General features: G+C 44.2%; 7 non-coding genes across 7 annotated transcripts; all 7 read right to left on the bottom strand.

Annotated features, from left to right (window-relative positions):
• Positions 1 to 2,730: 2,730 nt before the first annotated feature.
• TRNAE-UUC (transfer RNA glutamic acid (anticodon UUC)) lies at positions 2,731 to 2,802 on the bottom strand. Its single transcript has one exon. It is a non-coding gene; the product is annotated as a tRNA-Glu (tRNA).
• A 2,881-nt stretch (positions 2,803 to 5,683) lies between these two features.
• Positions 5,684 to 5,755, bottom strand: TRNAE-UUC (transfer RNA glutamic acid (anticodon UUC)). The gene has a single exon. It is a non-coding gene; the product is annotated as a tRNA-Glu (tRNA).
• Positions 5,756 to 8,642: 2,887 nt separating this feature from the next.
• TRNAE-UUC (transfer RNA glutamic acid (anticodon UUC)) lies at positions 8,643 to 8,714 on the bottom strand. Its single transcript has one exon. It is a non-coding gene; the product is annotated as a tRNA-Glu (tRNA).
• Positions 8,715 to 11,601: 2,887 nt separating this feature from the next.
• Positions 11,602 to 11,673, bottom strand: TRNAE-UUC (transfer RNA glutamic acid (anticodon UUC)). The gene has a single exon. It is a non-coding gene; the product is annotated as a tRNA-Glu (tRNA).
• A 2,887-nt stretch (positions 11,674 to 14,560) lies between these two features.
• Positions 14,561 to 14,632, bottom strand: TRNAE-UUC (transfer RNA glutamic acid (anticodon UUC)). The gene has a single exon. It is a non-coding gene; the product is annotated as a tRNA-Glu (tRNA).
• A 2,888-nt stretch (positions 14,633 to 17,520) lies between these two features.
• Positions 17,521 to 17,592, bottom strand: TRNAE-UUC (transfer RNA glutamic acid (anticodon UUC)). Its single transcript has one exon. It is a non-coding gene; the product is annotated as a tRNA-Glu (tRNA).
• Positions 17,593 to 20,479: 2,887 nt separating this feature from the next.
• Positions 20,480 to 20,551, bottom strand: TRNAE-UUC (transfer RNA glutamic acid (anticodon UUC)). The gene has a single exon. It is a non-coding gene; the product is annotated as a tRNA-Glu (tRNA).
• Between the last annotated feature and the right edge of the window lie 900 nt (positions 20,552 to 21,451).

Raw genomic sequence — 21,451 nt, 5'->3', positions numbered from 1 at the left:
GACCAGAAGTCATCATTTCTGCCACAACCTGTCAGGTCTCATTATTTACAACCTTAGAGCTTCTACACCTACACAGAGCCCAGGACACGGAGGACAGCAGCAGTCCCTGCATTCACTATTACTAACCCCTCCCCTTGAGCCAGACAAAGCCACGCCCCATCCGTAGGACACTCCTGGGTTTCCTCACCAGACTGATGGCCCCACAGACCCCTCTCCAGTTATCTTCCAGCTGCTTCCTTGACGACACTCCCCTGCACCTGTCACAGGCTCCAGGCTGCCCTCCTGGGGCTCGAGTTATACTCCTTCTCTATCTACTAACAGCACCGACTCCAGTCCTGACACTGGATTGGTTCAAACAGAGAAGAAACAGCTCAGAAGTAGTCTGTGTTGTTCCCAGGTACCTGCATCTTCACAGAGTGACTGCCAGGGGGCAGCACAGCCAAAGCACTCACAGCCCACAAGGGTACAAATCATCAATCGGATGTCAGCAGCCTTGTCAGAGGCGCAGAGACTAGTAATTCCACAATATTTTGGGACAGCAGAGGAAGAAGCAAGTGCTGAGCTGAAGTGGTCACTGCTGTTTTGTCACAACACCAGACATATGTTCTTAAAAGCATGTAAGCGCACATTCTTAGGCATTCTCGGTCGTCTTCTCCCTTTCTGACATTATACCAATTGTATACACCCGAATGGAGAAAAGTTAAAATATAAGGTACTAGGAATATGCGCCAAAGGTAGGCAAATTAAACATTTCAAGTACAAATATTACCATATTTATTGATGTAAAATGTAAACAAGTTAGACTGAAAATATGTGTGTGTGTTTACAAAGGATGTCTAAAGTGTATGCTGTGAGGTCAGGTTGCAGTTCACTACTTGCACTTGTGCCTTTCACAAGTGTGAGTACCCAGTTACACTAATGTCTGCTCTGACTTGTTATTCTGAGAGTCATGTGCTAAAGGGGGGCTTCCACCCTAGTTTGAGGGACCAGAGTACGAATGCCCCAGGGCACAGGAAGTACACAGTCCTCGTTGATACAACTGTGGCCCAGTAACTTCTGACTGCCCTTTGACCCCACAGACTGGCACATATATGTCATCAGACTATAGCACCGTGGTACATATGCACACATGTGCATGTACACGTCAGCCAGTTTTTTATTCATTTATGTGCTAATACTGTTGAGCATCAGGATGTGATGTCGAAGGAGACTGGTGGAGAGCGCCGAAGTCTCTGGTATTTCAAGACAAAACTAGAGACCTTTTCACACTCATATACTGCTCCAGGCAGATCTTCCACTGCAAATGCAAGTTATATGAGTCCAGCTGAAAACTGTTTTATTTTGGGTACTTGCTTTAGTCAAATGTTACCATTTGCAACTCACAAAAAAAAAGCAAAGGGCAATTTCATACATTAACACTTTGGTAAAGTCGTTCTTTCACACCGTACATTTCCGTAAGTTTCTCTCTCCTTGTAAGTTATCCGGTGCGAAGGCCAAGTGGAGTCAGGTCCACACTGTGCATCTTACAGTTGTGTAGCCAGAGTAGAGAGGTGTCCACACAGACACAGGACGTAGACAACACCTGTGTGTAGCATCAAGTGTCCCCGGCAACGCCTATAGAATAATGTATAGATGCCCCCAAACCGCAGAAACCACGAGGGGAATGAAAAGAGGAAGAGACGGGTTATGTCAGAGATACAAATGGTTTCCTGCTCAAGACCTGCAATAAATTAAAACAAAAGTATTATTACAAACATTCCAGGTCCTACCGATATTGGAACTCAGATTGCTGGATTCAGAGTCCAGAGTGCTAATCATTACACGATGGAACCAACGTCCACGATCCTCAACCCTAGGAGTCCTGAAGCAGTGTCAGTCACCACCTACTGTCTATCGCTTGAATTCGTTCACACTGTAAATCAAACATGACAAATCCAACAGCACAACTAAAATGTGTATTTCACAAGTAATAACATAAAAACAGAAATATACTTTTGCTGATGCAGAAACAAAGAAAACGTCTCGTCTGATGCTTCGAAATCTCCATTTAGCATGGCCCCTTAACTAACCACCAAGAGTCTTTGCACGGCTGGGAACGTTTGTAAAAGAGTCAGTGGGTCACTGTGAATGCAGCAGATCTTCACCCCTGTATTTCTTACAAAGAAGCAGAGTTTTATTCCAGGTACAGGAGGCATCTCTGGTGTCTGATACTACCGGTAGTGTTCAGCCTACCCTCTCTGAGAGAGCAGCAGTGAGGGTACAAAGCACACTGGTTGCAAAATGTGGACACTGCAAACAACAGCTGCAATATCACAGATGATATAAAACACATAAAGTACTCAAGTCTTATACTAGATACAACACAGCAGGGAAATCATGTCATAAAACAAATGATGAACCCACAGTATGGAAGGGGCAGGTAATAAAATGCGAATTTCCCATGGTGGGACCACAGTCAATTGCTGCCTTCTTCTCTGTGCCCCGGTCTCTTTATATAATCTGTACTTTTTGTTGTGCAATAAAAGAAAAACCTTCATAGTATTAATGTACAGGTCAAGAACTGGGGAGAGAGGGCAGTAGATCTGGGGTTATGTGTAAACCTCTGACGGCATTAGATGGAAGCAGAAGACAAAGCAAGTGACATTTATTAAGACTTTAGGTGCATTTAGGTTTATAGAAAAAAACTGAGAAAGATTAAAATGTCTGAGTAGTGAAAAAAAAAAAATGGAGTTCCCATACCGGGAGTTGAACCCGGGCCGCCTGGGTGAAAACCAGGAATCCTAACTGCTAGACCATATGGGAACTGTGAACTCATCATACAGCTCAGTGTATGTGAGGTGTCTCCTAGGTCACACTGCATTCCGTACACTGAGAGTTATATTCTTCTTCTCAGTAGTACACAATCAATTGGGGTAACAGACACTTCACTTCTGACAAAAGAGAAGGAATGACCAGAAGTCATCATTTCTGCCACAACCTGTCAGGTCTCATTATTTACAACCTTAGAGCTTCTACACCTACACAGAGCCCAGGACACGGAGGACAGCAGCAGTCCCTGCATTCACTATTACTAACCCCTCCCCTTGAGCCAGACAAAGCCACGCCCCATCCGTAGGACACTCCTGGGTTTCCTCACCAGACTGATGGCCCCACAGACCCCTCTCCAGTTATCTTCCAGCTGCTTCCTTGACGACACTCCCCTGCACCTGTCACAGGCTGCCCTCCTGGGGCTCGAGTTATACTCCTTCTCTATCTACTAACAGCACCGACTCCAGTCCTGACACTGGATTGGTTCAAACAGAGAAGAAACAGCTCAGAAGTAGTCTGTGTTGTTCCCAGGTACCTGCATCTTCACAGAGTGACTGCCAGGGGGCAGCACAGCCAAAGCACTCACAGCCCACAAGGCTACAAATCATCAATCGGATGGCAGCAGCCTTGTCAGAGGCGCAGAGACTAGTAATTCCACAATATTTTGGGACAGCAGAGGAAGAAGCAAGTGCTGAGCTGAAGTGGTCACTGCTGTTTTGTCACAACACCAGACATATGTTCTTAAAAGCACGTAAGCGCACATTCTTAGGTATTCTCGGTCGTCTTCTCCCTTTCTGACATTATACCAATTGTATACACCCGAATGGAGAAAAGTTAAAATATAAGGTACTAGGAATATGCGCCAAAGGTAGGCAAATTAAACATTTCAAGTACAAATATTACCATATTTATTGATGTAAAATGTAAACAAGTTAGACTGAAAATATGTGTGTGTGTTTACAAAGGATGTCTAAAGTGTATGCTGTGAGTTCAGGTTGCAGTTCACTAATTGCACTTGTGCCTTTCACAAGTGTGAGTACCCAGTTACACTAATGTCTGCTCTGACTTTTTATTCTGATAGTCATGTGCTAAAGGGGGGCTTCCACCCTAGTTTGAGGGACCAGAGTACGAATGCCCCAGGGCACAGGAAGTACACAGTCCTCGTTGATACAACTGTGGCCCAGTAACTTCTGACTGCCCTTTGACCCCACAGACTGGCACATATATGTCATCAGACTATAGCACCGTGGTACATATGCACACATGTGCATGTACACGTCAGCCAGTTTTTTATTCATTTATGTGCTAATACTGTTCAGCATCAGGATGTGATGTCGAAGGAGACTGGTGGAGAGCGCCGAAGTCTCTGGTATTTCAAGACAAAACTAGAGACCTTTTCACACTCATATACTGCTCCAGGCAGATCTTCCACTGCAAATGCAAGTTATATGAGTCCAGCTGAAAACTGATTAATTTTGGATACTTGCTTTAGTCAAATGTTACCATTTGCAACTCACAAAAAAAAAGCAAAGGGCAATTTCATACATTAACACTTTGGTAAAGTCGTTCTTTCACACCGTACATTTCCGTAAGTTTCTCTCTCCTTGTAAGTTATCCGGTGTGAAGGCCAAGTGGAGTCAGGTCCACACTGTGCATCTTACAGTTGTGTAGCCACAGTAGAGAGGTGTCCACACAGACACAGGACGTAGACAACACCTCTGTGTAGCATCAAGTGTCCCCAGCAACGCCTATAGAATAATGTATAGATGCCCCCAAACCGCAGAAACCACGAGGGGAATGAAAAGAGGAAGAGACGGGTTATGTCAGAGATACAAATGGTTTCCTGCTCAAGACCTGCAATAAATTTAAACAAAAGTATTATTACAAACATTCCAGGTCCTACCGATATTGGAACTCAGATTGCTGGATTCAGAGTCCAGAGTGCTAATCATTACACGATGGAACCAACGTCCACGATCCTCAACCCTAGGAGTCCTGAAGCAGTGTCAGTCACTACCTACTGTCTATCGCTTAAATTCGTTCACACTGTAAATCAAACATGACAAATCCAACAGCACAACTAAAATGTGTATTTCACAAGTAATAACATAAAAACAGAAATATACTTTTGCTGATGCAGAAACAAAGAAAACGTCTCGTCTGATGCTTCGAAATCTCCATTTAGCATGGCCCCTTAACTAACCACCAAGAGTCTTTGCACGGCTGGGAACCTTTGTAAAAGAGTCAGTGGGTCACTGTGAATGCAGCAGATCTTCACCCCTGTATTTCTTACAAAGAAGCAGAGTTTTATTCCAGGTACAGGAGGCATCTCTGGTGTCTGATACTACCGGTAGTGTTCAGCCTACCCTCTCTGAGAGAGCAGCAGTGAGGGTACAAAGCACACTGGTTGCAAAATGTGGACACTGCAAACAACAGCTGCAATATCACAGATGATATAAAACACATAAAGTACTCAAGTCTTATACTAGATACAACACAGCAGGGAAATCATGTCATAAAACAAATGATGAACCCACAGTATGGAAGGGGCAGGTAATAAAATGTGAATTTCCCATGGTGGGACCACAGTCAATTGCTGCCTTCTTCTCTGTGCCCCGGTCTCTTTATATAATCTGTACTTTTTGTTGTGCAATAAAAGAAAAACAAGGAATAACCCTTCATAGTATTAATGTACAGGTCAAGGGCTGGGGAGAGAGGGCAGTAGATCTGGGGGTCGGTGTAAACCTCTGACGGCATTAGATGGAAGCAGAAGAAAAAGCAAGTGACATTTATTAAGACTTTAGGTGCATTTAGGTTTATAGAAAAAAACTGAGAAAGATTAAAATGTCTGAGTAGTGAAAAAAAAAAAATGGAGTTCCCATACCAGGAGTTGAACCCGGGCCGCCTGGGTGAAAACCAGGAATCCTAACCGCTAGACCATATGGGAACTGTGATCTCATCATACAGCTCAGTGTATGTGAGGTGTCTCCTAGGTCACAGTGCATTCCGTACACTGAGAGTTATATTCTTCTTCTCAGTAGTACACAATCAATTGGGGTAACAGACACTTCACTTCTGACAAAAGAGAAGGAATGACCAGAAGTCATCATTTCTGCCACAACCTGTCAGGTCTCATTATTTACAACCTTAGAGCTTCTACACCTACACAGAGCCCAGGACACGGAGGACAGCAGCAGTCCCTGCATTCACTATTACTAACCCCTCCCCTTGAGCCAGACAAAGCCACGCCCCATCCGAAGGACACTCCTGGGTTTCCTCACCAGACTGATGGCCCCACAGACCCCTCTCCAGTTATCTTCCAGCTGCTTCCTTGATGACACTCCCCTGCACCTGTCACAGGCTCCAGGCTGCCCTCCTGGGGCTCGAGTTATACTCCTTCTCTATCTACTAACAGCACCGACTCCAGTCCTGACACTGGATTGGTTCAAACAGAGAAGAAACAGCTCAGAAGTAGTCTGTGTTGTTCCCAGGTACCTGCATCTTCACAGAGTGACTGCCAGGGGGCAGCACAGCCAAAGCACTCACAGCCCACAAGGCTACAAATCATCAATCGGATGTCAGCAGCCTTGTCAGAGGCGCAGAGACTAGTAATTCCACAATATTTTGGGACAGCAGAGGAAGAAGCAAGTGCTGAGCTGAAGTGGTCACTGCTGTTTTGTCACAACACCAGACATATGTTCTTAAAAGCATGTAAGCGCACATTCTTAGGCATTCTCGGTCGTCTTCTCCCTTTCTGACATTATACCAATTGTATACACCCGAATGGAGAAAAGTTAAAATATAAGGTACTAGGAATATGCGCCAAAGGTAGGCAAATTAAACATTTCAAGTACAAATATTACCATATTTATTAATGTAAAATGTGAACAAGTTAGACTGAAAATATGTGTGTGTGTTTACAAAGGATGTCTAAAGTGTATGCTGTGAGGTCAGGTTGCAGTTCACTACTTGCACTTGTGCCTTTCACAAGCATGAGTACCCAGTTACACTAATGTCTGCTCTGACTTGTTATTCTGAGAGTCATGTGCTAAAGGGGGGCTTCCAACCTAGTTTGAGGGACCAGAGTACGAATGCCCCAGGGCACAGGAAGTACACAGTCCTCATTGATACAACTGTGGCCCAGTAACTTCTGACTGCCCTTTGACCCCACAGACTGGCACATATATGTCATCAGACTATAGCACCGTGGTACATATGCACACATGTGCATGTACACGTCAGCCAGTTTTTTATTCATTTATGTGCTAATACTGTTCAGCATCAGGATGTGATGTCGAAGGAGACTGGTAGAGAGCGCCGAAGTCTCTGGTATTTCAAGACAAAACTAGAGACCTTTTCACACTCATATACTGCTCCAGGCAGATCTTCCACTGCAAATGCAAGTTATATGAGTCCAGCTGAAAACTGTTTAAATTTGGGTACTTGCTTTAGTCAAATGTTACCATTTGCAACTCACAAAAAAAAAGCAAAGGGCAATTTCATACATTAACACTTTGGTAAAGTCGTTCTTTCACACCGTACATTTCCGTAAGTTTCTCTCTCCTTGTAAGTTATCCGGTGTGAAGGCCAAGTGGAGTCAGGTCCACACTGTGCATCTTACAGTTGTGTAGCCAGAGTAGAGAGGTGTCCACACAGACACAGGACGTAGACAACACCTCTGTGTAGCATCAAGTGTCCCCAGCAAAGCCTTTAGAATAATGTATAGATGCCCCCAAACCGCAGAAACCACGAGGGGAATGAAAAGCGGAAGAGACGGTTATGTCAGAGATACAAATGGTTTCCTGCTCAAGACCTGCAATAAATTTAAACAAAAGTATTATTACAAACATTCCAGGTCCTACCGATATTGGAACTCAGATTGCTGGATTCAGAGTCCAGAGTGCTAATCATTACACGATGGAACCAACGTCCACGATCCTCAACCCTAGGAGTCCTGAAGCAGTGTTAGTCACCACCTACTGTCTATCGCTTGAATTCGTTCACACTGTAAATCAAACATGACAAATCCAACAGCACAACTAAAATGTGTATTTCACAAGTAATAACATAAAAACAGAAATATACTTTTGCTGATGCAGAAACAAAGAAAACGTCTCGTCTGATGCTTCGAAATCTCCATTTAGCATGGCCCCTTAACTAACCACCAAGAGTCTTTGCACGGCTGGGAACCTTTGTAAAAGAGTCAGTGGGTCACTGTGAATGCAGCAGATCTTCACCCCTGTATTTCTTACAAAGAAGCAGAGTTTTATTCCAGGTACAGGAGGCATCTCTGGTGTCTGATACTACCGGTAGTGTTCAGCCTACCCTCTCTGAGAGAGCAGCAGTGAGGGTACAAAGCACACTGGTTGCAAAATGTGGACACTGCAAACAACAGCTGCAATATCACAGATGATATAAAACACATAAAGTACTCAAGTCTTATACTAGATACAACACAGCAGGGAAATCATGTCATAAAACAAATGATGAACCCACAGTATGGAAGGGGCAGGTAATAAAATGCGAATTTCCCATGGTGGGACCACAGTCAATTGCTGCCTTCTTCTCTGTGCCCCGGTCTCTTTATATAATCTGTACTTTTTGTTGTGCAATAAAAGAAAAACAAGGAATAACCCTTCATAGTATTAATGTACAGGTCAAGGGCTGGGGAGAGAGGGCAGTAGATCTGGGGGTCGGTGTAAACCTCTGACGGCATTAGATGGAAGCAGAAGACAAAGCAAGTGACATTTATGTGCATTTTAGGTGCATTTAGGTTTATAGAAAAAAACTGAGAAAGATTAAAATGTCTGAGTAGTGGAAAAAAAAAAATGGAGTTCCCATACCGGGAGTTGAACCCGGGCTGCCTGGGTGAAAACCAGGAATCCTAACCGCTAGACCATATGGGAACTGTGAACTCATCATACAGCTCAGTGTATGTGAGGTGTCTCCTAGGTCACAGTGCATTCCGTACACTGAGAGTTATATTCTTCTTCTCAGTAGTACACAATCAATTGGGGTAACAGACACTTCACTTCTGACAAAAGAGAAGGAATGACCAGAAGTCATCATTTCTGCCACAACCTGTCAGGTCTCATTATTTACAACCTTAGAGCTTCTACACCTACACAAAGCCCAGGACACGGAGGACAGCAGCAGTCCCTGCATTCACTATTACTAACCCCTCCCCTTGAGCCAGACAAAGCCACGCCCCATCCGTAGGACACTCCTGGGTTTCCTCACCAGACTGATGGCCCCACAGACCCCTCTCCAGTTATCTTCCAGCTGCTTCCTTGACGACACTCCCCTGCACCTGTCACAGGCTCCAGGCTGCCCTCCTGGGGCTCGAGTTATACTCCTTCGCTATCTACTAACAGCACCGACTCCAGTCCTGACACTGGATTGGTTCAAACAGAGAAGAAACAGCTCAGAAGTAGTCTGTGTTGTTCCCAGGTACCTGCATCTTCACAGAGTGACTGCCAGGGGGCAGCACAGCCAAAGCACTCACAGCCCACAAGGCTACAAATCATCAATCGGATGTCAGCAGCCTTGTCAGAGGCGCAGAGACTAGTAATTCCACAATATTTTGGGACAGCAGAGGAAGAAGCAAGTGCTGAGCTGAAGTGGTCACTGCTGTTTTGTCACAACACCAGACATATGTTCTTAAAAGCATGTAAGCGCACATTCTTAGGCATTCTCGGTCGTCTTCTCCCTTTCTGACATTATACCAATTGTATACACCCGAATGGAGAAAAGTTAAAATATAAGGTACTAGGAATATGCGCCAAAGGTAGGCAAATTAAACATTTCAAGTACAAATATTACCATATTTATTGATGTAAAATGTAAACAAGTTAGACTGAAAATATGTGTGTGTGTTTACAAAGGATGTCTAAAGTGTATGCTGTGAGGTCAGGTTGCAGTTCACTACTTGCACTTGTGCCTTTCACAAGCGTGAGTACCCAGTTACACTAATGTCTGCTCTGACTTGTTATTCTGAGAGTCATGTGCTAAAGGGGAGCTTCCATCCTAGTTTGAGGGACCAGAGTACGAATGCCCCAGGGCACAGGAAGTACACAGTCCTCATTGATACAACTGTGGCCCAGTAACTTCTGACTGCCCTTTGACCCCACAGACTGGCACATATATGTCATCAGACTATAGCACCGTGGTACATATGCACACATGTTCATGTACACGTCAGCCAGTTTTTTATTCATTTATGTGCTAATACTGTTCAGCATCAGGATGTGATGTCGAAGGAGACTGGTAGAGAGCGCCGAAGTCTCTGGTATTTCAAGACAAAACTAGAGACCTTTTCACACTCATATACTGCTCCAGGCAGATCTTCCACTGCAAATGCAAGTTATATGAGTCCAGCTGAAAACTGTTTAATTTTGGGTACTTGCTTTAGTCAAATGTTACCATTTGCAACTCACAAAAAAAAGCAAAGGGCAATTTCATACATTAACACTTTGGTAAAGTCGTTCTTTCACACCGTACATTTCCGTAAGTTTCTCTCTCCTTGTAAGTTATCCGGTGTGAAGGCCAAGTGGAGTCAGGTCCACACTGTGCATCTTACAGTTGTGTAGCCAGAGTAGAGAGGTGTCCACACAGACACAGGACGTAGACAACACCTGTGTGTAGCATCAAGTGTCCCCAGCCACGCCTATAGAATAATGTATAGATGCCCCCAAACCGCAGAAACCACGAGGGGAATGAAAAGAGGAAGAGACGGGTTATGTCAGAGATACAAATGGTTTCCTGCTCAAGACCTGCAATAAATTAAAACAAAAGTATTATTACAAACATTCCAGGTCCTACCGATATTGGAACTCAGATTGCTGGATTCAGAGTCCAGAGTGCTAATCATTACACAATGGAACCAACGTCCACGATCCCCAACCCTAGGAGTCCTGAAGCAGTGTCAGTCACCACCTACTGTCTATCGCTTGAATTCGTTCACACTGTAAATCAAACATGACAAATCCAACAGCACAACTAAAATGTGTATTTCACAAGTAATAACATAAAAACAGAAATATACTTTTGCTGATGCAGAAACAAAGAAAACGTCTCGTCTGATGCTTCGAAATCTCCATTTAGCATGGCCCCTTAACTAACCACCAAGAGTCTTTGCACGGCTGGGAACCTTTGTAAAAGAGTCAGTGGGTCACTGTGAATGCAGCAGATCTTCACCCCTGTATTTCTTACAAAGAAGCAGAGTTTTATTCCAGGTACAGGAGGCATCTCTGGTGTCTGATACTACCGGTAGTGTTCAGCCTACCCTCTCTGAGAGAGCAGCAGTGAGGGTACAAAGCACACTGGTTGCAAAATGTGGACACTGCAAACAACAGCTGCAATATCACAGATGATATAAAACACATAAAGTACTCAAGTCTTATACTAGATACAACACAGCAGGGAAATCATGTCATAAAACAAATGATGAACCCACAGTATGGAAGGGGCAGGTAATAAAATGCGAATTTCCCATGGTGGGACCACAGTCAATTGCTGCCTTCTTCTCTGTGCCCCGGTCTCTTTATATAATCTGTACTTTTTGTTGTGCAATAAAAGAAAAACAAGGAATAACCCTTCATAGTATTAATGTACAGGTCAAGGGCTGGGGAGAGAGGGCAGTAGATCTGGGGGTATGTGTAAACCTCTGACGGCATTAGATGGAAGCAGAAGACAAAGCAAGTGACATTTATTAAGACTTTAGGTGCATTTAGGTTTATAGAAAAAAACTGAGAAAGATTAAAATGTCTGAGTAGTGAAAAAAAAAAAATGGAGTTCCCATACCGGGAGTTGAACCCGGGTCGCCTGGGTGAAAACCAGGAATCCTAACTGCTAGACCATATGGGAACTGTGAACTCATCATACAGCTCAGTGTATGTGAGGTGTCTCCTAGGTCACACTGCATTCCGTACACTGAGAGTTATATTCTTCTTCTCAGTAGTACACAATCAATTGGGGTAACAGACACTTCACTTCTGACAAAAGAGAAGGAATGACCAGAAGACATCATTTCTGCCACAACCTGTCAGGTCTCATTATTTACAACCTTAGAGCTTCTACACCTACACAAAGCCCAGGACACGGAGGACAGCAGCAGTCCCTGCATTCACTATTACTAACCCCTCCCCTTGAGCCAGACAAAGCCACGCCCCATCCGTAGGACACTCCTGGGTTTCCTCACCAGACTGATGGCCCCACAGACCCCTCTCCAGTTATCTTCCAGCTGCTTCCTTGACGACACTCCCCTGCACCTGTCACAGGCTCCAGGCTGCCCTCCTGGGGCTCGAGTTATACTCCTTCGCTATCTACTAACAGCACCGACTCCAGTCCTGACACTGGATTGGTTCAAACAGAGAAGAAACAGCTCAGAAGTAGTCTGTGTTGTTCCCAGGTACCTGCATCTTCACAGAGTGACTGCCAGGGGGCAGCACAGCCAAAGCACTCACAGCCCACAAGGCTACAAATCATCAATCGGATGTCAGCAGCCTTGTCAGAGGCGCAGAGACTAGTAATTCCACAATATTTTGGGACAGCAGAGGAAGAAGCAAGTGCTGAGCTGAAGTGGTCACTGCTGTTTTGTCACAACACCAGACATATGTTCTTAAAAGCATGTAAGCGCACATTCTTAGGCATTCTCGGTCGTCTTCTCCCTTTCTGACATTATACCAATTGTATACACCCGAATGGAGAAAAGTTAAAATATAAGGTACTAGGAATATGCGCCAAAGGTAGGCAAATTAAACATTTCAAGTACAAATATTACCATATTTATTGATGTAAAATGTAAACAAGTTAGACTGAAAATATGTGTGTGTGTTTACAAAGGATGTCTAAAGTGTATGCTGTGAGGTCAGGTTGCAGTTCACTACTTGCACTTGTGCCTTTCACAAGCGTGAGTACCCAGTTACACTAATGTCTGCTCTGACTTGTTATTCTGAGAGTCATGTGCTAAAGGGGAGCTTCCATCCTAGTTTGAGGGACCAGAGTACGAATGCCCCAGGGCACAGGAAGTACACAGTCCTCATTGATACAACTGTGGCCCAGTAACTTCTGACTGCCCTTTGACCCCACAGACTGGCACATATATGTCATCAGACTATAGCACCGTGGTACATATGCACACATGTTCATGTACACGTCAGCCAGTTTTTTATTCATTTATGTGCTAATACTGTTCAGCATCAGGATGTGATGTCGAAGGAGACTGGTAGAGAGCGCCGGAGTCTCTGGTATTTCAAGACAAAACTAGAGACCTTTTCACACTCATATACTGCTCCAGGCAGATCTTCCACTGCAAATGCAAGTTATATGAGTCCAGCTGAAAACTGTTTAATTTTGGGTACTTGCTTTAGTCAAATGTTACCATTTGCAACTCACAAAAAAAAGCAAAGGGCAATTTCATACATTAACACTTTGGTAAAGTCGTTCTTTCACACCGTACATTTCCGTAAGTTTCTCTCTCCTTGTAAGTTATCCGGTGTGAAGGCCAAGTGGAGTCAGGTCCACACTGTGCATCTTACAGTTGTGTAGCCAGAGTAGAGAGGTGTCCACACAGACACAGGACGTAGACAACACCTGTGTGTAGCATCAAGTGTCCCCAGCCACGCCTATAGAATAATGTATAGATGCCCCCAAACCGCAGAAACCACGAGGGGAATGAAAAGAGGAAGAGACGGGTTATGTCAGAGATACAAATGGTTTCCTGCTCAAGACCTGCAATAAATTAAAACAAAAGTATTATTACAAACATTCCAGGTCCTACCGATATTGGAACTCAGATTGCTGGATTCAGAGTCCAGAGTGCTAATCATTACACAATGGAACCAACGTCCACGATCCCCAACCCTAGGAGTCCTGAAGCAGTGTCAGTCACCACCTACTGTCTATCGCTTGAATTCGTTCACACTGTAAATCAAACATGACAAATCCAACAGCACAACTAAAATGTGTATTTCACAAGTAATAACATAAAAACAGAAATATACTTTTGCTGATGCAGAAACAAAGAAAACGTCTCGTCTGATGCTTCGAAATCTCCATTTAGCATGGCCCCTTAACTAACCACCAAGAGTCTTTGCACGGCTGGGAACCTTTGTAAAAGAGTCAGTGGGTCACTGTGAATGCAGCAGATCTTCACCCCTGTATTTCTTACAAAGAAGCAGAGTTTTATTCCAGGTACAGGAGGCATCTCTGGTGTCTGATACTACCGGTAGTGTTCAGCCTACCCTCTCTGAGAGAGCAGCAGTGAGGGTACAAAGCACACTGGTTGCAAAATGTGGACACTGCAAACAACAGCTGCAATATCACAGATGATATAAAACACATAAAGTACTCAAGTCTTATACTAGATACAACACAGCAGGGAAATCATGTCATAAAACAAATGATGAACCCACAGTATGGAAGGGGCAGGTAATAAAATGCGAATTTCCCATGGTGGGACCACAGTCAATTGCTGCCTTCTTCTCTGTGCCCCGGTCTCTTTATATAATCTGTACTTTTTGTTGTGCAATAAAAGAAAAACAAGGAATAACCCTTCATAGTATTAATGTACAGGTCAAGGGCTGGGGAGAGAGGGCAGTAGATCTGGGGGTATATGTACACCTCTGACGGCATTAGATGGAAGCAGAAGACAAAGCAAGTGACATTTATTAAGACTTTAGGTGCATTTAGGTTTATAGAAAAAAACTGAGAAAGATTAAAATGTCTGAGTAGTGAAAAAAAAAAAATGGAGTTCCCATACCGGGAGTTGAACCCGGGTCGCCTGGGTGAAAACCAGGAATCCTAACTGCTAGACCATATGGGAACTGTGAACTCATCATACAGCTCAGTGTATGTGAGGTGTCTCCTAGGTCACACTGCATTCCGTACACTGAGAGTTATATTCTTCTTCTCAGTAGTACACAATCAATTGGGGTAACAGACACTTCACTTCTGACAAAAGAGAAGGAATGACCAGAAGTCATCATTTCTGCCACAACCTGTCAGGTCTCATTATTTACAACCTTAGAGCTTCTACACCTACACAGAGCCCAGGACACGGAGGACAGCAGCAGTCCCTGCATTCACTATTACTAACCCCTCCCCTTGAGCCAGACAAAGCCACGCCCCATCCGTAGGACACTCCTGGGTTTCCTCACCAGACTGATGGCCCCACAGACCCCTCTCCAGTTATCTTCCAGCTGCTTCCTTGACGACACTCCCCTGCACCTGTCACAGGCTCCAGGCTGCCCTCCTGGGGCTCGAGTTATACTCCTTCTCTATCTACTAACAGCACCGACTCCAGTCCTGACACTGGATTGGTTCAAACAGAGAAGAAACAGCTCAGAAGTAGTCTGTGTTGTTCCCAGGTACCTGCATCTTCACAGAGTGACTGCCAGGGGGCAGCACAGCCAAAGCACTCACAGCCCACAAGGCTACAAATCATCAATCGGATGTCAGCAGCCCTGTCAGAGGCGCAGAGACTAGTAATTCCACAATATTTTGGGACAGCAGAGGAAGAAGCAAGTGCTGAGCTGAAGTGGTCACTGCTGTTTTGTCACAACACCAGACATATGTTCTTAAAAGCATGTAAGCGCACATTCTTAGGCATTCTCGGTCGTCTTCTCCCTTTCTGACATTATACCAATTGTATACACCCGAATGGAGAAAAGTTAAAATATAAGGTACTAGGAATATGCGCCAAAGGTAGGCAAATTAAACATTTCAAGTACAAATATTACCATATTTATTGATGTAATATGTAAACAAGTTAGACTGAAAATATGTGTGTGTGTTTACAAAGGATGTCTAAAGTGTATGCTGTGAGGTCAGGTTGCAGTTCACTACTTGCACTTGTGCCTTTCACAAGTGTGAGTACCCAGTTACACTAATGTCTGCTCTGACTTGTTATTCTGAGAGTCATGTGCTAAAGGGGGGCTTCCACCCTAGTTTGAGGGACCAGAGTACGAATGCCCCAGGGCACAGGAAGTACACAGTCCTCATTGATACAACTGTGGCCCAGTAACTTCTGACTGCCCTTTGACCCCACAGACTGGCACATATATGTCATCAGACTATAGCACCGTGGTACATATGCACACATGTGCATGTACACGTCAGCCAGTTTTTTATTCATTTATGTGCTAATACTGTTCAGCATCAGGATGTGATGTCGAAGGAGACTGGTGGAGAGCGCCGAAGTCTCTGGTATTTCAAGACAAAACTAGAGACCTTTTCACACTCATATACTGCTCCAGGCAGATCTTCCACTGCAAATGCAAGTTATATGAGTCCAGCTGAAAACTGTTTAATTTTGGGTACTTGCTTTAGTCAAATGTTACCATTTGCAACTCACAAAAAAAAAGCAAAGGGCAATTTCATACATTAACACTTTGGTAAAGTCGTTCTTTCACACCGTACATTTCCGTAAGTTTCTCTCTCCTTGTAAGTTATCCGGTGTGAAGGCCAAGTGGAGTCAGGTCCACACTATGCATCTTACAGTTGTGTAGCCAGAGTAGAGAGGTGTCCACACAGACACAGGACGTAGACAACACCTGTGTGTAGCATCAAGTGTCCCCAGCAAAGCCTATAGAATAATGTATAGATGCCCCCAAACTGCAGAAACCACGAGGGGAATGAAAAGAGGAAGAGACGGGTTATGTCAGAGATACAAATGGTTTCCTGCTCAAGACCTGCAATAAATTAAAACAAAAGTATTATTACAAACATTCCAGGTCCTACCGATATTGGAACTCAGATTGCTGGATTCAGAGTCCAGAGTGCTAATCATTACACGATGGAACCAACGTCCACGATCCCCAACCCTAGGAGTCCTGAAGCAGTGTCAGTCACCACCTACTGTCTATCGCTTGAATTCGTTCACACTGTAAATCAAACATGACAAATCCAACAGCACAACTAAAATGTGTATTTCACAAGTAATAACATAAAAACAGAAATATACTTTTGCTGATGCAGAAACAAAGAAAACGTCTCGTCTGATGCTTCGAAATCTCCATTTAGCATGGCCCCTTAACTAACCACCAAGAGTCTTTGCACGGCTGGGAACCTTTGTAAAAGAGTCAGTGGGTCACTGTGAATGCAGCAGATCTTCACCACTGTATTTCTTACAAAGAAGCAGAGTTTTATTCCAGGTACAGGAGGCATCTCTGGTGTCTGATACTACCGGTAGTGTTCAGCCTACCCTCTCTGAGAGAGCAGCAGTGAGGGTACAAAGCACACTGGTTGCAAAATGTGGACACTGCAAACAACAGCTGCAATATCACAGATGATATAAAACACATAAAGTACTCAAGTCTTATACTAGATACAACACAGCAGGGAAATCATGTCATAAAACAAATGATGAACCCACAGTATGGAAGGGGCAGGTAATAAAATGCGAATTTCCCATGGTGGGACCACAGTCAATTGCTGCCTTCTTCTCTGTGCCCCGGTCTCTTTATATAATCTGTACTTTTTGTTGTGCAATAAAAGAAAAACAAGGAATAACCCTTCATAGTATTAATGTACAGGTCAAGGGCTGGGGAGAGAGGGCAGTAGATCTGGGGGTCGGTGTAAACCTCTGACGGCATTAGATGGAAGCAGAAGACAAAGCAAGTGACATTTATGTGCATTTTAGGTGCATTTAGGTTTATAGAAAAAAACTGAGAAAGATTAAAATGTCTGAGTAGTGAAAAAAAAAAAATGGAGTTCCCATACCAGGAGTTGAACCCGGGCCGCCTGGGTGAAAACCAGGAATCCTAACCGCTAGACCATATGGGAACTGTGAACTCATCATACAGCTCAGTGTATGTGAGGTGTCTCCTAGGTCACACTGCATTCCGTACACTGAGAGTTATATTCTTCTTCTCAGTAGTACACAATCAATTGGGGTAACAGACACTTCACTTCTGACAAAAGAGAAGGAATGACCAGAAGTCATCATTTCTGCCACAACCTGTCAGGTCTCATTATTTACAACCTTAGAGCTTCTACACATACACAGAGCCCAGGACACGGAGGACACCAGCAGTCCCTGCATTCACTATTACTAACCCCTCCCCTTGAGCCAGACAAAGCCACGCCCCATCCGTAGGACACTCCTGGGTTTCCTCACCAGACTGATGGCCCCACAGACCCCTCTCCAGTTATCTTCCAGCTGCTTCCTTGACGACACTCCCCTGCACCTGTCACAGGCTCCAGGCTGCCCTCCTGGGGCTCGAGTTATACTCCTTCTCTATCTACTAACAGCACCGACTCCAGTCCTGACACTGGATTGGTTCAAACAGAGAAGAAACAGCTCAGAAGTAGTCTGTGTTGTTCCCAGGTACCTGCATCTTCACAGAGTGACTGCCAGGGGGCAGCACAGCCAAAGCACTCACAGCCCACAAGGCTACAAATCATCAATCGGATGTCAGCAGCCTTGTCAGAGGCGCAGAGACTAGTAATTCCACAATATTTTGGGACAGCAGAGGAAGAAGCAAGTGCTGAGCTGAAGTGGTCACTGCTGTTTTGTCACAACACCAGACATATGTTCTTAAAAGCATGTAAGCGCACATTCTTAGGCATTCTCGGTCGTCTTCTCCCTTTCTGACATTATACCAATTGTATACACCCGAATGGAGAAAAGTTAAAATATAAGGTACTAGGAATATGCGCCAAAGGTAGGCAAATTAAACATTTCAAGTACAAATATTACCATATTTATTGATGTAAAATGTAAACAAGTTAGACTGAAAATATGTGTGTGTGTTTACAAAGGATGTCTAAAGTGTATGCTGTGAGGTCAGGTTGCAGTTCACTACTTGCACTTGTGCCTTTCACAAGCGTGAGTACCCAGTTACACTAATGTCTGCTCTGACTTGTTATTCTGAGAGTCATGTGCTAAAGGGGGGGTTCCACCCTAGTTTGAGGGACCAGAGTACGAATGCCCCAGGGCACAGGAAGTACACAGTCCTCATTGATACAACTGTGGCCCAGTAACTTCTGACTGCCCTTTGACCCCACAGACTGGCACATATATGTCATCAGACTATAGCACCGTGGTACATATGCACACATGTGCATGTACACGTCAGCCAGTTTTTTATTCATTTATGTGCTAATACTGTTCAGCATCAGGATGTGATGTCGAAGGAGACTGGTAGAGAGCGCCGAAGTCTCTGGTATTTCAAGACAAAACTAGAGACCTTTTCACACTCATATACTGCTCCAGGCAGATCTCCACTGCAAATGCAAGTTATATGAGTCCAGCTGAAAACTGTTTAATTTTGGGTACTTGCTTTAGTCAAATGTTACCATTTGCAACTCACAAAAAAAAAGCAAAGGGCAATTTCATACATTAACACTTTGGTAAAGTCGTTCTTTCACACCGTACATTTCCGTAAGTTTCTCTCTCCTTGTAAGTTATCCGGTATGAAGGCCAAGTGGAGTCAGGTCCACACTGTGCATCTTACAGTTGTGTAGCCAGAGTAGAGAGGTGTCCACACAGACACAGGACGTAGACAACACCTGTGTGTAGCATCAAGTGTCCCCAGCAACGCCTATAGAATAATGTATAGATGCCCCCAAACCGCAGAAACCACGAGGGGAATGAAAAGAGGGAGAGACGGGTTATGTCAGAGATACAAATGGTTTCCTGCTCAAGACCTGCAAAAAATTTAAACAAAAGTATTATTACAAACATTCCAGGTCCTACCGATATTGGAACTCAGATTGCTGGATTCAGAGTCCAGCGTGCTAATCATTACACGATGGAACCAACGTCCACGATCCTCAACCCTAGGAGTCCTGAAGCAGTGTCAGTCACCACCTACAGTCTATCGCTTGAATTCGTTCACACTGTAAATCAAACATGACAAATCCAACAGCACAACTAAAATGTGTATTTCACAAGTAATAACATAAAAACAGAAATATACTTTTGCTGATGCAGAAAAAAAGAAAACGTCTCGTCTGATGCTTCAAAATCTCCATTTAGCATGGCCCCTTAACTAACCACCAAGAGTCTTTGCACGGCTGGGAACCTTTGTAAAAGAGTCAGTGGGTCACTGTGAATGCAGCAGATCTTCACCCCTGTATTTCTTACAAAGAAGCAGAGTTTTATTCCAGGTACAGGAGGCATCTCTGGTGTCTGATACTACCGGTAGTGTTCAGCCTACCCTCTCTGAGAGAGCAGCAGTGAGGGTACAAAGCACACTGGTTGCAAAATGTGGACACTGCAAACAACAGCTGCAATATCACAGATGATATAAAACACATAAAGTACTCAAGTCTTATACTAGATACAACACAGCAGGGAAATCATGTCATAAAACAAATGATGAACCCATAGTATGGAAGGGGCAGGTAATAAAATGCGAATTTCCCATGGTGGGACCACAGTCAATTGCTGCCTTCTTCTCTGTGCCCCGGTCTCTTTATATAATCTGTACTTTTTGTTGTGCAATAAAAGAAAAACAAGGAATAACCCTTCATAGTATTAATGTACAGGTCAAGGGCTGGGGAGAGAGGGCAGTAGATCTGGGGGTCGGTGTAAACCTCTGATGGCATTAGATGGAAGCAGAAGACAAAGCAAGTGACATTTATTAAGACTTTAGGTGCATTTAGGTTTATAGAAAAAAACTGAGAAAGATTAAAATGTCTGAGTAGTGAAAAAAAATAAATGGAGTTCCCATACCGGGAGTTGAACCCGGGCCGCCTGGGTGAAAACCAGGAATCCTAACCGCTAGACCATATGGAAACTGTGAACTCATCATACAGCTCAGTGTATGTGAGGTGTCTCCTAGGTCACACTGCATTCCGTACACTGAGAGTTATATTCTTCTTCTCAGTAGTACACAATCAATTGGGGTAACAGACACCTCACTTCTGACAAAAGAGAAGGAATGACCAGAAGTCATCATTTCTGCCACAACCTGTCAGGTCTCATTAATTACAACCTTAGAACTTCTACACATACACAGAGCCCAGGACACGGAGGACAGCAGCAGTCCCTGCATTCACTATTACTAACCCCTCCCCTTGAGCCAGACAAAGCCACGCCCCATCCGTAGGACACTCCTGGGTTTCCTCACCAGACTGATGGCCCCACAGACCCCTCTCCAGTTATCTTCCAGCTGCTTCCTTGACGACACTCCCCTGCACCTGTCACAGGCTCCAGGCTGCCCTCCTGGGGCTCGAGTTATACTCCTTCTCTATCTACTAACAGCACCGACTCCAGTCCTGACACTGGATTGGTTCAAACAGAGAAGAAACAGCTCAGAAGTAGTCTGTGTTGTTCCCAGGTACCTGCATCTTCACAGAGTGACTGTCAGGGGGCAGCACAGCCAAAGCACTCACAGCCCACAAGGCTACAAATCATCAATCGGATGTCAGCAGCCTTGTCAGAGGCGCAGAGACTAGTAATTCCACAATATTTTGGGACAGCAGAGGAAGAAGCAAGTGCTGAGCTGAAGTGGTCACTGCTGTTTTGTCACAACACCAGCCATATGTTCTTAAAAGCATGTAAGCGCACATTCTTAGGCATTCTCGGTCGTCTTCTCCCTTTCTGACATTATACCAATTGTATACACCCGAATGGAGAAAAGTTAAAATATAAGGTACTAGGAATATGCGCCAATGTTAGGCAAATTAAACATTT

The sequence above is a fragment of the Pleurodeles waltl genome, unplaced genomic scaffold (assembly GCF_031143425.1).
Source record: "Pleurodeles waltl isolate 20211129_DDA unplaced genomic scaffold, aPleWal1.hap1.20221129 scaffold_39, whole genome shotgun sequence".
NCBI lineage: Eukaryota > Metazoa > Chordata > Amphibia > Caudata > Salamandridae > Pleurodeles > Pleurodeles waltl.
Note: the sequence above shows the minus strand (reverse complement) of the source record. Positions and strands in the feature narration are given on the sequence as shown.